We start from the raw sequence: 15,157 nt of genomic DNA, 5'->3' as shown, positions 1-15,157 counted from the left end.
AAAATCAAAGCCACAATGAGATACCATCTCACATCCAGTTCAGAATGACAATGATTGAAAAGTCAAAAAACAACAGATGCTGTTGACTTTGGAGAGAAAATGTAATGCTTATACACTGTTGGTAGGAATGTAAATTAGTTCAGCCACTGCAGAAAGCAGTTTAGAGATTCCTCAGAGAACTGAAAATAGGACAATCCCATTACTGCATCTAAAGAAAAATAATTATATCAAAAATACATCTGCATTCCTCCATTCATCACAGTACTACTCACAATAGCAAAAGTCATGAAATCAACCTAGGTGCCCATTGATAGTGAATAAAGAAAATGTGGTACATATACACCATGGAATACTATGTAGCCATCAAAAAAGAAAAAAATCATGTCATCTGCAGTAACATGGGTGCAGCTGAAAGCCATGCCTAATACCACATGTCCTGATGTATAAGTAGGAGCTAAACATTGGGGACACATGGACTTAAAGATGAGAACAATAGACACTGGAAAATACAAGAGCAGGGAGGGAGAGGGGCAAGGTTTGAAAAGTATTTATTGGGTAATAAGCTTGCTACCTGGGTGATGGGTTCATCTGTACATCAAACCTCAACATTACATGAAGTACCCCGTAACAAACCTTCACATGTACCCCTGGAACCTAAAATAAAAGTTGAAATTAAAAAAAATTATCAGAGAATGGAAATAAGATAAAATATATTTAAATGAGAAAACTAACATTTTAAAGTAAATTTTGATTGTTGCATCCAGCTTGTAAGTATTGAAGAGCTGTAAGTTACCTAGTTCTACACAAAGCTCAGTGAATAAAAAGCATAAAGCAAAGCAGAAATTTTCAATCTATCAGAAAAAAAGATGCATTCAAAATGCCATGTGCGAAGTGTATGCTCAATTCAAGGTGTTGAAATCATCAAGCCACATGCAAGCTTTTTCTTAGCTTCTGTAATATCAAATAAGCCCTGCTATATGTCTTGATTTACCAGGAAAGTTAAGTGTCACATTTTAGGCAAATAAAAATATTAAAATTTGACAGCTGGTAAATTATGCTAACATCTGGTAACAAATCATTCTTGACAGTTCAATAGTACACTTCTTATTGCATAGCTATTAATATCATAAACAGCAAAATGCAAAAATTATAGCACTTGACTAACATATTCCATGAAGTGATAGAAGGAATACACTGCTTATCTTAATATGTAAGAAAGTTCATCTTTTCACATCTGAGGTTTGAAGTAGATTGGAACTGAATAATTATCAACATGGATGGCATCATGCAGTGCCACAAGCTTGAAAATTTCTGAACTTGGAGTGACATGATGATACATTTACAGTATGTAAGGTGAGTAGATAGAGTAGCAAAAATAGATTGTAGCCAATAATAGAAAATTAAAATGGCATTACATGCTTAATCATTACTCATCTGGTAAAATACCACTTTCTTGGTTAAGTGGGCTAACAGTTATATATAACGGAAGTTCTAATTGGTGCTTTAAAAAGTCATTCTAGAATCCAGTAAGTGGTTAATTCCTATCTGGCTCAAATGCCTTGAGTTGGGATATGGATGTTCTCCGTTTTCACCCAACTTCTTAAAGGAGAGAAAAGAATCTTACTTTCAGCTTTTGACAGTGCTGGTTTCTACCCATAAATCACTCTCATTCACTTATAAGTGTTACCACAAAAAAGGAATAAAATACATAAAAATATAATCTTAACCAAAACTTCAATTGTGTTTATAAAACAAAAGCTGAATTGGGACTTGGGCATCTGGATTGTAGTTCTGGCTTGGTGGTATTAAAATCTCTGTCCCTCAATTATCGCAATTTTCTTTTTTCTTTTTAACTTTTATTTTAAGATCAGGGACACTTGTGCCAGTTTCTTAAATAGGTAAGCTCATGTTACAAGGGTTTATTGTAAAGATAATTTTGTCACCCAGGTATTAAGCCTATTATCCATTACTTAGTTTTCCTGATCCTCTCCCTCCTCCTATGCTCCACCTTCCAGTAGGCCCGAGAGTCTATTGTTCCACTCCACGTGTTCATGTGTTCTCATCATTTAGCTCTCACCTATAAGTGAGAAAACGCAGTTATTTGCTTTTCTGTTCCCGTGTTAGTTTGTCAAGTTAATGGCCTCTAGCTCCATTCATATTCCTGCAAAGGATATGATTTCATTCCCTTTATGGCTGTATAGTATTTCATGGTGTATAGGTACCACCTTTTCTTTATTCAGTCCACCATTGGGCATATAGATTGATTCCATGTCTTTGCTATTGTGAATAGTGCTACTGTGAACATATGTGTGCATGTGTCTTTGTAACAGAATGATTTATATTCCTTGGGTATATACCCAGTAAAGGGATTGCTGGGTTAAATGGTATTTCTGTTTTTGCGTCTTTGAGGAATTGCCACACTGTTTTCCACAATGGTTGAACTAATTTACACTCCCACCAACAGTGTATATGCCAGTACCTGTTATTTTTTGACTTTTTAATAATTTCCATTCTGATTGGTGTGAGATTGTATCTCATTGTTGTTTTGATTTGCGTTTCTCTAATAATCAGTGATGTAGAGCTTTTTTTTTCATATGTGTTTTGTCTCCATGTGTGTCTTCTTTTGAAAATTCTCTGTTCATGTCCTTTTCCCACTTGACACAGATTATAATAGCAAAGACCTGGAACCAACCCAAATACCCATCAATGATAGACTGGAAAATGAAAATGTGGCACATATACAACATGGAATACTATGCAGCCATAAAAAATGGTGAGTTAATGTCCTTTGTAGGAACATGATTGAATCTAGAAACCATCAGTCTCAGCAAACTGACGCAAGAAAAGAAAAACAAACACTGCATGTTCTCACTCATAGGTGGGTGTTGAACAAAGAACACATGGGCACAGGGAGGGGAACATCACACACTGGGGTCTGTTGGGGGGTGGGAAGCTAGGGGAGGGACAGCAAGGGGTGGGGAGGTTGGGGAGGGATAACACTGGAAGAAATGCTTGATGTAGGTGATGGGGGGATGGAGACAGCAAACCACAAAGGCATGTGTATACCTATGTAACAATCCTGCAAGATCTGCACATGCACCCCAGAACTAAAGTACAATAAAAAACAAATAAAAACGATATAATTTAAAAATATTCCTTAGAAGAAATAACTGTAATACAAACGACAGAATTAAATAAATGAGCTCTTTATAACATTTCAGAAAAGCTAAATATCTAATAATAAATTCTTTACTAAAACATAAAAAAAAGGATTGTGTGGGTTTTTTTCTCATAGATTCTGGATATCAGACCTTTGTCAGATGTATAGCTTGGAAATATTTTTCCCCATTCTGTAGGTTGTCTGTTTATTCTGTCAGTAGTTTATTTTACTTTGTAGAAGATCTTTAATTAGACCACATTTGTCAATTTTTGCTTTTGTTATGATTGGTTTTGCTGTCTTCATTATGAAATCTTTGCTCATTCCTATGCCCAGAATGTTATTGCCCAGGTTGTCTTGCAGGATGTTTATAGTTTTGGGTTCTACATTTAAGTCTTTACTCCATTTGGAGTTGATTTTTATATAAGATACAATTTTCTTACTGTAAAATTAGAAGATTTAAAGAACAGTAATTCTATAGTGATTTCTATACAGACATTTCTAACTACAGAATGCATTTGCTCTTAACTTAGCTCAAACGCCAATTGAATTTAGAAAATTTAGTCAACCAGAAACTAATGGATTTAACTTGCTAAATGATAAATGTAGAGAATTTTACTTACTTGTATTTTTGTCTGTATCAATCACCAAGGTCATATAACTAAGCAAAATCAATGGTAGCTCTGTTTTTTAACACTCACGCAATTTTTAAAGAAAAATACTATACCAAATACAGTATGAATTAACATAAGCATTTTACACCTTGATGAGACACACCAGGTATAAAATAACATCTCTAAAATGGTATCTTAAAAAACTATTTTATATATAGATATATTTTTGGAAGCTCCTATGTTTTGTTTCTTGGCTGGCAATAAGACTGCAGAGTTGAACATTCTAAAAATAATCAATGGCTGAGAATTCATTTGCTTTACCACATTTATAGATAATTTATGGATGATTTTTCACGTCTCTGTCACTCAAGCCTCAATTCATTTTCAAATACATGAAGTGTCATTTTAAGTATACAGTGGACTCTTAATGAAAATTTCTGTCTTTTAAATGTTTCAGAGATTTTTAACTTGGTAAGATATATCAGAGTAACCTTCATACATTTTTTATATTCTACATGCTGAAATTAAACTACATGATTTTTTTAAAGAATTTAAATTCCAAACCATATTGTTTTATTACAGCAACAGAACCTTGTGTCCTAAATCAAATGCCCTATAAAAATATTTTATTTTTACTTTTTGCAATTTTAACAAAAGCTGTTCATTTGAGTTACAAATGTCATTTTAGTAGTAGTTTTTCATTATGCATACTTGTAATTCTTTTTACTTTCTTTTTTTTTGGAAAATTTAAGATTTGCAGAAAAGAAATTACAGAAACATATACTCTTTTGTCGTTGCAGTTGAATGCTGGATTAATAGAATAGTGAATCTTCAAAGTCGACAACTGCATACTTAAACATCAGACTATAAAGTCAGCAAATTTAGTTTTATTTCACAATAAAATAAATACTTAGATTGCTTGTTTATGTAGAATAGCATCCCACTCACTCTAAACATTTTCTTCTTTGACTGAAGGGGTTACTAAATTAAGCTGCTCACTTGTGGGGAAGACCTGCTGGTTCAAATGCCGGAGCCATGGGCAATGACTGCTGAAATAGAGAAAACTCACTTTTTAAAAGAAGTTAGCAAACCTAATGGAAACTTAGTCACTGCCATGCTCTCACAGAATTGAGATTTTCTCTTGCTTCCTTCTGTTATTCACCTTTGCTTCCAGCCTGACACATTTAAAGAATTTGGGAAAGAGGCTCACTGAGAAGTGGGGGTTCCATTGCCTACTATTTCAACAGTGGAGGTGGTATGCCAAAGAAACTTGGATGATGGGTTACACTATTAGCCCATTAGATGTTACAGGATCTTTGGGGTGTCACCTTTCTGTCCAGAAAACTCTGTGGCCAGTGGTGCCTTTGTCTGAATTTTGCCTACTGGGCTCATTCTGCCTACTCAGCCTGACAGGGTGTACTCAGCTCCTGTTACCGGTCTGGATCCCATGTCTCCAAGGGAGACTGAGTCTGGTGTGGAGTGACGAGGGATATGTGAGCAAGCATGGGGTCTGGCCACACTATGCATTCATACATGCCAGCTGCTGCCACAGGGGTGGGCAGTTCCACGTGTTGGTATGGGCTTCAGCTCTTTGCAAAGCTGCAGGTGGACCAGGCACATAGCAGGTAGCTTCCCTGGCTGGCACCAGGGAATGCAGTCGTGCCTGGAAGCTTAGAGATGCCAGAAACTGCAGGGCTTCAAAGAGGGAGTAACAGCCCTGGCTTGGGGAGCTCCCAGGTCTGGGCTTCCTGATAGCTGCAGCTCTTTTCTCCTTCTCTTCCCCTTCAACATAGCAAGCAAGGGACATGTTTCTACCCTGTTTGTGTTACAGCTCTTTTCGCCTCGCTATTTGGCAAGTCCTGAATTTTTGTCCTGCAACCAGGAAGAATGAGTTATACAAACAAGCAAAGGGTGAACAAGATGAAGAAGAGCTTTTCTGAGCTATAGAACAACTCAATCTCTCACAAGGGCCAGTTCCTTTCCACAGCCAGGGTGTCTGTTGAAGTGTTTAGCTCCCAGCAGAGAAGGTAGCTCTGCTCTGCAGCCAGTCATCCTGTCATCCTGTCATCTGCTCCAGCTCTCAGCAGGAAGGATATCTCCTTTTTGCAGCCAGTCCTCCTTTTTGCAGCCAGTAGCTTTTAGCATAGAGGAGGCCCTGGAGTGGGTAGCTCATCTCTGCAGCTGATTGTCCCAACATCTGTTTAGCTTTTGGTTTTGCTACAATTGCTTTTGCTGTCTTCCTCCCCTCTCCGGGAGGAAGTGTGTGCCAATTGATCTATGAGCAGCCATGGGCAGGCCCAGAAAAGGTACCACAAGTTCCCATTCCACTCCAGGGGACTGGCAGCCTGGACACTAGCCTTCAGGCCATCCCTGGTCTGAAGGTGGGGCCTCACTAGGGACTGTCTGCTTCTTGCTGCCTTTCATGGCACCCAGGCTTTAGGTGTCAAGGGGCTGACAAGGGGCTCAGCTTTATGGAGCAAGACAGAGCAATGTAGTGGAGAACAGAGTTGTAATGGCTGGGGGTTAGCAATTTTAAATAGGGTGATGTTTACAGACTTCAATGAGAAGAGGGTGCCAGGGTGAAAAATCAGAAGTGAGGAGATTTCTGATTTCAGCTCTGACATGTGAAGAACTTGGAAGTCATTACTCTCATCCTTACAGAAAAAAAGGCTGAATGAACTGAAAATTAATGACTTTTCTTGGACCCATCAGACAAGGAAGGTTAAAGGGAAATCTACCACCATGAAATAGAGAGAGAGAGATGTGAATCCAGAGAGTTACAAAAGAGACCTAATCACCTGAAGTAGCAGCTGCTAGAGACGTAAACAAATTAACATCAAACAAATGAATGGTAATTTTGTCAGACTGCTGGAAGCTAAGTGTGAACTAACACGCTTATGGTGCTATGTCTAAAAACAAACCAACGAAGCAAGGTCACCTAGATTTTCTCCTGTGTTATCTTCTAGGAGTTTTATAGTTTTGCATTTTGTACTTAAGTCTCTGTCTAGAATCTTTTATTTTTTCATGGACTTCCGAGTCTTACAATACCTAGTTTTGGAAACTATTCTTTCTCCATTAAATAATTGCCTTTGTTTCTCTGTCAAAGATTAGTTGACTATATTTGTTTGGATCTATATCTGGGCTCACTCTATTCTGTTTTTTTGATCTATTTTTTTTATTCATCCACCAACATACTCTCTTGATTACTCTAGCTATATGGTAAACCTAGAAGTCAGATAGTGTCAGTCCTCTTTTTTGTTCTTCTTCAGTATTCTGTTGACTATTCCAGGAGGTTTTTCAGTTGTTGATTCTTTTAGTTTTTAGACTTGGACAACCATGTCATCTGTGAACAAAGACAGATGATTTCTTTCTCCATCTATCTATCTATATATATATGTGTACATATATATAGAAGAAAGTGATGAGGGATGTGTGAGCAAGCATGGTGTCTGGCCACACTGTGTGCGCACGTGTGTGTGTGTGTGTGTGTGTATACACCTAAATTTCCTAAATTTCTTTTCTTATTTTACCAGTTATGACATTCAGTACAATGCTGATAGGAGTGGTAAGAGAGAATGTGCTTGCCTTGTTTCTATTCTTAGTAGAAAAGCACACTATTTCCCTCCAAGAAGTATGTTTGCTGTGGGTTTTACATAGATACTCTTGTCAAAATGAGGAAGTTCCCTACTATTCTAGCTTGCTGAGAATTTTTATCATGGGTGTTAGATTTTATTAAATGCTATTTCAGCATCTGTTAGTATGGCTATATGATTTTTCTTTTAGCCTGTTGATGTGATTGATTACATTGATTTTTCAAATGTTAAAACAACATTTTGTATCTGAAATAAATCTCTACTGATTGGGGTGTAATTTTTAAATACATGATTGGATTCATTTTGCTAGTACTTGTGGAGGGTTTTTGCATCTATTTTCATGAGAGATATTGGTCTGTAATTTTTCATTCTTTAATGTATAACTGGTTTTATATGGAGAAATGCTGACCCCATAAAATGAGTTAGCAAGATTTGCCTCTGTTTCTACTTTTTGGAAAATATTGTAGAGAATCAATATGATTTCTTCCTTAGGTGTTAGAATTTACCAGTGAAGCCATCTGGGCTTGGTGCCTCACTATTATTATTTGGAAGGTTATTAACTATTAATTCAATTTCTCAAAGCCTATGAAGATTATCTATTTCTCCTTGTGTGAGTTTTATAGTTTGCGTCTTTTAAGAAATTCATTCATGTTACCCAAGTTATCAAATTTGTGGGTAGAAAGTTGTTCATAATATTCCTTTATTATTTTTCAATGTACATGGAATTAGCAGTGATGTCCCTCTTTCATTTTGGCTCTGAGTAATTGTGTCTTCTCTCTTTTCTTGTTTTGTTAGACTTGCTAGAGGTTTAGTTTTATTGATCTTTTCAAAAACACAGTTTGTAGTTTATTGATTTTCTCTATTATTTTCCTGTTTTAAACTTCAGTGATGTCTGCTATATTTTTTATCTCTTTTTTTTCTGGTTGCTTCAAGTTTGTATTTGTCTTCTTTCTCCAGTTTCCTAAGGTTAAGTTCAGATTATAGATTTATATTTTTTTCTAACACATGGATTCAATGCTATAGATATTCTTCTAAGTATTTCTGCTGCATTACACAAGATAAGGGATTATGACTTGCATTTTTTTTTATTTTTATTTTTTAATTTTTTTTGAGATGGAGTTTCACTCTTGTTACCCAGGCTAGAGTGCAATGGCGCGATCTTGGCCCACTGCAACCTCCGCCTCCTGGGTTCAGGCAATTCTCCTGCCTCAGCCTCCTGAGTAGCTGGGATTATAGGCATGTGCCACCGTGCCCAGCTTATTTATTTTTTTTTTTTTGCATTTTTGTAGAGATGGGGTTTCACCATGTTGACTAGGATGGTCTCGACCTCTTGACCTCGTGATCCACCCGCCTCAGCCTCCCAAAGTGCTGGGATTACAGGCTTGAGCCAACTTGCATTATTTTTATTTAGTTCAAAATATCTCTGATTTCTCTTGAGACTTCTTTTTTGCCCTATGCGTTATTTACAAGTATGTTGTATAATCTCCAAATATTTCACTATTTTCTATCTTTCTGTTAATAATTTCTAGTTTAATTGCTGTTGATTTCTAACATATTTTGTATGATTTTTATTCTTTCAAATTTGTTCGGGGTGTGTTTTATAGATCAGAATGTGGTCTACTTTGATGAATGTTCTTTGTGAGTTTGAAAAAAACATGTATTTTGTTGTTGGATGGAGTATGCTATAGTTATCAGTTGGATTAAGCTGACCAAAAGTGCTCTTCAGGAGGCCGGGCATGGTGGCTCATGCCTGTAATCCCAGCATTTTGGGAGACTGAGGCGAGCGATTCATGAGATCAAGAGATCGAGACCATTCTGGCCAACATGGTGAAACCTCGTCTCTACTAAAAATACAAAAATTAGCTGGGTGTGGTGATGTGCACTTGTAGTCCCAGCTACTTGGGAGGCTGAGGCAGGAGAATTGCTTGATCCAGGAGGCTGAGGTTGCAGTGAGCCAAGATTGCACCACTGCCCTCCAACCTGGGGCCTGGTGACAGAGCGAGACTTTGTCTCAAAAAAAAAAAAAAAAAAAAGTGCTCTGAAGGTCAGCTATATTCTAACTTTTGTTATGTGAAAGACATTGTTAAAAATGAATGAAAAGGCAAGCCACAGACTGTGTGAAAAATATTTGCAAAACCTATATTTTATAAAGAACTTACATCTAAAAATATACAAAGAACTTTTCATATATAACAACTTTAAAACACCAATTAAAACATATGAAAAGATCTGAACAGACACTTTACCAAAGAAAATATACCAATGGAAAATGAACATATGAAAATATATTTAACATGACTGCCATTAGGGAAATACAAATTAAAGTATGATGAGGTACTAGTCCAAACCTATTAAAATAGCTAAAAAATACTTTCATGACAATACCAGTTTCTGATGAAGCAAACAAAATATTGGTTGAGCAGGAGGACCTCTTGTTCATTGCCGGTAAGAATGTAAAATAGTGTGACTGCTTTGGAAGACAGTTTAGCAGCTTTTACTGTTAACATAGTCTTAACACATGATTGAACAATTATTCTCCTGGATATTTCCCCAACTGACTTGAAAAACTATTTCCATACAAAACCTGCACATATAACTATGGCAGCTTTATTCATAATAACAAAAGCTGCAAACAACCCAAATACCATTCAATGTATGAACGGATAAACAAACTGTGGTACTTCATACAATGAAATATTACTTAGTGATTTAAAAGAAATGAACCATGAGAAGACTAAGAAATCTTAAATACAGTCTAAAAAAGAAAGTTTGTAAAAATTACATACTGTATTATTCCAATTATGTAACATTCTGAAAAAGGCAAAGCTATACAGATAATTAAAAGATTAATACTTGCCTAAAACATGGAGAATGAGAGAGGAGTGAATATATGAATCACAGGCAGTGTTTTAGGGTTGTGAAAGTATTCTGAATGATAATATAACTGTGAATTATGACACCATGCATTTGTCATAACCCACTGAAATTTACAGTGCAAACAATAAACATATCTTAATATGTACAATTTTAAAGAAAACCATTTGAAGGGGTAAGAAAATCCCAGGACAGCATGCAAAATGTAACAAAATAAAACTGGATTACTTACATATGAAACAACGTCTTATATCAACTATATTGATACAGTTGGATCTATAGCTGCAATTTTATATTTTTTTTTCTGTATATTCCCTAATTTTTTGTCCCTGTATTCCTCTTTTAATGCTTTCTTCTGCATTAAGTGAATGCTTTCTAAAAAAATATTTTAATTCCTTAAAAAAATTTTTAGTATTATTTGAGCGTTTTAAAAAAATGGTGGCTCTTTGATTTACCGTACCCAACTTATCAGAATCAGCTCCACTTTCATGCTAGCGTGCTTCCGGGGACACATAGAAATACCACTCCTAGCTCTAGCTCTATTCCCTATCTTCATTTTTTTGTTATTGTTATACATTTTACATCTATTAATGCTATGAATCCAACAACAAATGTTGTTATAATAATTATTTTATTTTATTTTTGTCTTTTTAAAAGTTTTAGATTCAGGGAGCACATGTACAGGTTTGCTATATGGGTATATTGGATGATGCTGAGGTTTGGGGCACAGAAGCCCTGTCATCCAGGTGGTGAGCATAGTACCCAATAGGCAGTTTTTCAGCCCATGATCCCACACTCCCTAGTAGTCCCCAGTGTCTACTGTTCCCATCTCCATGCCCAAGTGTATTCAGTATTTAGCTCCTGCTTATTAGGGAGAACATGCAGTATTTGGTTTTCTATCCCTGTGTTAATTTGCTTAGGATAATAATTATTTTAAAATCTGTTGTTATTTTTTAGGCCAGTATAGTTTTGCTTCCATCCACCTACTTTGTGGTAGTGGATTAAATATTTGCAAATATATTACACTTCTGAATGCTATGCCCTATAATGCATTATATACATATTGTTTGATATAATTACTTTTTAAATCATTTAGAAAAGAAAGCAAAAATATCCATTTATACTATCTTTTGTAATTATGTAATTACATTTACTAGTACTTTTTGTTTCCTCATGTGGATTTGAATTACCATTTGGTAATGAAGAACTTTCAGCCTGAAGAACTTTCTTTAGTATCTCTTGTAAGGCTAGTCTGATAAGCTTGATATGATGTGATGAAAATGGCACTTTATCTCAGTGGGTCTTCCTCTCAAAAAGTCATAATACGAGTCAAATAATAAGAAAACATCAGACGAATCCCAAAGGAGGTATATTATACAAAATATAAAATTTTTTCAACTGTCAAAGTCATTAAACACATGTAATGTTCTGAGAATTGTCACAGCCAAGAGAAGCAGGAGTAGACATGGTGACTAAATGTAATGTGGTACTCTGGATGAAATCCTGGGAAAGAAAAAGGCACTTAAGTAAAAACTAAAGAAATATGGATAAAAAGTATGGGCTTTAGATAATTATACTATAACATTGCTAGTTCATTATTACAAACATATACTCATGTTAAGATGTTAATAATAGAGGACAGAATGAAAGTCGGATATGTGGGATCAGTCTGTACTATCATCACAATTTGTCTATAAATTTTAAACTACTCTTAAATACAAATTTTATTTAAAAAAAAAATGAGATAAGGATTCTTCAGTAGGGTAGCTATCTGGGGATAAATGTTTCTAAGTGACAGATCAGCCTGTGCTAAGATGGAAATGTGTCTGGGGTGTCTGGGGCACAATGAAGAGACCAGTGTGATTGAAGTGGCATGAACATGAGGGAAAGCCGTAATGGAAGTTAGAGAGGTAACAGGATGGGAAAAACATCTTTTTATGTTTAGAGGCCACTTCAAGGACTTAGATTTTATTGTAACTAAAATAAAGAATTATATGTGGGTTTTGAAAGGGTTACTGGAAGTTTTATTTTAAATAAATTACAAAGAGGGAAAGAAGGCAAGGGTGGAAGCAGAGATACTGGTTGGAAGTATTACAGCAATCTGGAAGGAATTCATTGTTATCAGTGGGAACAATGAGAAATGCTTGGCTCTGGATATATGTTGAATATAGAGGGAGCAGAATATTCTGACTAGCTGTGGGATGTGAGAGAAAGAGAAATATTAAGAATGACTATAAAATTTAGGGGGTATCTGCAAGGTTAGAATTGCCCTTAGCTGCGATGTAACTGGAGAAGGTTTAGGAGAAAGGTTTGAGGCTCAGATTTGAGCTTGTTTGCTTTGAGATGTGTATTTAACATATAAGAAAAAGGTATCAGGAAGTGGAGGGGCAAAGAAACCTGCAATTCAACAGTGAGATAGAGGTTATCATTATAAATTTCTAAGTCGTTAACATGTAGATAGTGTCTGATGCCATTAGATTGGATGATGTTACAAAGGGAACAAACAAAGAAGTCCAAAATGTAATTTCTTAGAACAATGTACTAATAAGAGGTCAAGAAAAAGAGAAAGAGATTTAGAAAGGGCTGTCAATGAGGCAGGAAAAGGAGGAGGAGGGAAAGAGGAGGCATTGTATAGAGATAAAAAGAAAGAAAAAGAAGAGAAAAAATATTTCCAGGAAGAGAGATGTCTGCTGCAGCAAATGCTATCACTGGATTAATAAGAGGACTAAGGGTTGGCTCTGAGTTCAGTAATACAAAAGTCACAGCTTGGGGAGGGGGTGGTAGAATACACAGTTCAATGATAATAGAGAATATAAACCATTTTAAAGAGCTTTACTGAATATGGGAGCAAATAAAATGGCAGGAACTAGAACAAGGAAAGTGTAGTAAAGATAGTTCCATGTAGATGAAAAGGATTGCTATCTTCTACACAAGTAGTGGACTGGTCTTGGGTAGGAATGTGGATAATGCACCTATAATTAGAAATGTGAAAGCAAACCAGGTTGGTACTGGTGCTGCTGAGGTGGGTGGATGTGATGGAGAGAGTCTGTGCAAGATCTCTGTCAATGGTTTTCATTTTTTACTACTGTATTATTAATGCATTACTATTTCCTCCCTAATTTATTTGAGCATCAAAACTATGTTGTAAAATTATATATATATAAAGAGAGAGAGAGAGAGAGAGAGAGAAAGAGAGAGAGAGACTGTTCTTGCTCTGTTGCCCAGGCTGGAGTGCAGTGGTATAATCTTGCTTCATTGAAACTTCTGCCTCTCAGGCTCAAGCAATTCTCATGCCTCAGCCTCCCATGTATCTGGGATTACAGGCATGCACCACTATGCCCAGCAAATATTTTAGGTGTGTGTGTGTGTGTGTATTTTTTGAAGATAATGCGGTTTCACTATGTTGGCCAGTCTAGTCTCAAACTCCTGACCTCAAGCAACCCACCTGCCTTGGCCTCCCAAATTGTTGGGATTACAGGCATAAATCACGACATCCAGCCTCAAATAAGATTATAACTGTAAATTACCATGTGAAGAAGAATAACCTTCATACCACATTCTATTTTTGATACTTCAGACAATGAATAAAGATCATGAAGCCACAGACATCCCAAGAACAACATTCTCTTTAAATTAGCAATCCTCAGATTTTGTCTTTCAGCAAAACATTATAATGAGATGACAGATTCAAAGTACTCTTTATTCAATGGAAAAACAAACCATTAGAATTAATGGGAGGGAAAATTAATTGAAGAAATGTGGTTTTTTGCAACTATTTTGTCAATTTTCAGCTTTCTACTTGCCTTTGACCTGACTTGCATTTGTCTGCATGGACCCAACACAGTGACTTACTACTGCATACTTTGTAATGCTAGGTCTCCATCTGTAAGAGTTTCTAGATTAAGGAGCAATACAAATTAAATTATTATATGTGATATCTGTATACTCAGCTACAAACACACACATCCATGAGTACTTGCTTAAATAGTCACTGTTTTTTCTTTACATTCCTGTAACATGTCAATGAATGTCTATAATAAAGACCAAAATAGTTTTAAATCCTGGGAAAAACTTATGGGGGCAAAAATGCATTTGTATTGTCTCCCTGATTAGAGGAATATGTAGCCAGAAGTTTCTTGCTGATCTGTACTATTTGGTAGATCAGAACTATTTTTGGAGGAATATGTGACATAATATTTAATTTAAGCAACTCTGAGTGCAACCTACAAAAAAAAAACCCCAGATATTTGGAGAAGGTTAATAGAGCTGTCCCTGGACTCTTTCATGTGCCCCAGGAGTCCTCACGATCTGTGCTGTGACCATGTGCTCCTGTGGCATGTGGCACAGCTCACTTCTGTTGTTATTACAGTGACAATAGCAACTGGGTGAATGTTACTGTATGCACAGCTGCTTCCACTAATTCTAAAACCCCAAACCATAAAGAGATGTCTCCCAGGGATTGCAGAATGAGGAACAACCATTCTGGTGGGTATAATTGAAAATAGAATGTCCTTTTGCACTCACTCTGTAAAATCAAAAGCTGTGATAACAGATCCACCTAAAAATGACCTGGAAAATTGAATGCATAGATTAAGATGCACATGGCAGGAAAGTAGGAAAACAACTTAACCGAAGAGATCAAAATAGATGAGAGAAGTAGCCGTGGGCCCAGGACACATGGTCCTCTCTTGTTGGAAAGAAAGAATAATATAGAGAGGAGGGTGTTCCATCTTAGCAAAGGGAAGAGACACAGATGTTCCACAAATAAGCTGCTTTCCTCTAAACTTCAATGCTGATGGTGTGGCCTGAGGATAACCTAGGTACAATGTAATGCACTGCACATCCAGGAACACTGGCTTCAGAAAGCAGTAGTTATTATATAATGGGGGGCATTACTTTTTGTTTTGTTTTGTTTTGTT

General features: G+C 36.2%; 1 long non-coding RNA gene across 1 annotated transcript in view; it reads left to right on the top strand.

Annotated features, from left to right (window-relative positions):
• LOC118148034 (uncharacterized) overlaps nucleotides 1-15,157 on the top strand; it is a 32,803-nt gene that overhangs the window by 12,547 nt on the left and 5,099 nt on the right. Inside the window, exons 2-3 of the long non-coding RNA XR_004734778.3 lie at nucleotides 1,240-1,353; nucleotides 2,665-2,773. This is a non-coding gene — a long non-coding RNA (uncharacterized LOC118148034). The remainder of the gene's footprint in view (nucleotides 1-1,239; nucleotides 1,354-2,664; nucleotides 2,774-15,157) is intronic.

This window comes from Callithrix jacchus, chromosome 15, assembly GCF_049354715.1.
Source record: "Callithrix jacchus isolate 240 chromosome 15, calJac240_pri, whole genome shotgun sequence".
Taxonomy (NCBI): Eukaryota; Metazoa; Chordata; class Mammalia; order Primates; family Cebidae; genus Callithrix; species Callithrix jacchus.
Note: the sequence above shows the minus strand (reverse complement) of the source record. Positions and strands in the feature narration are given on the sequence as shown.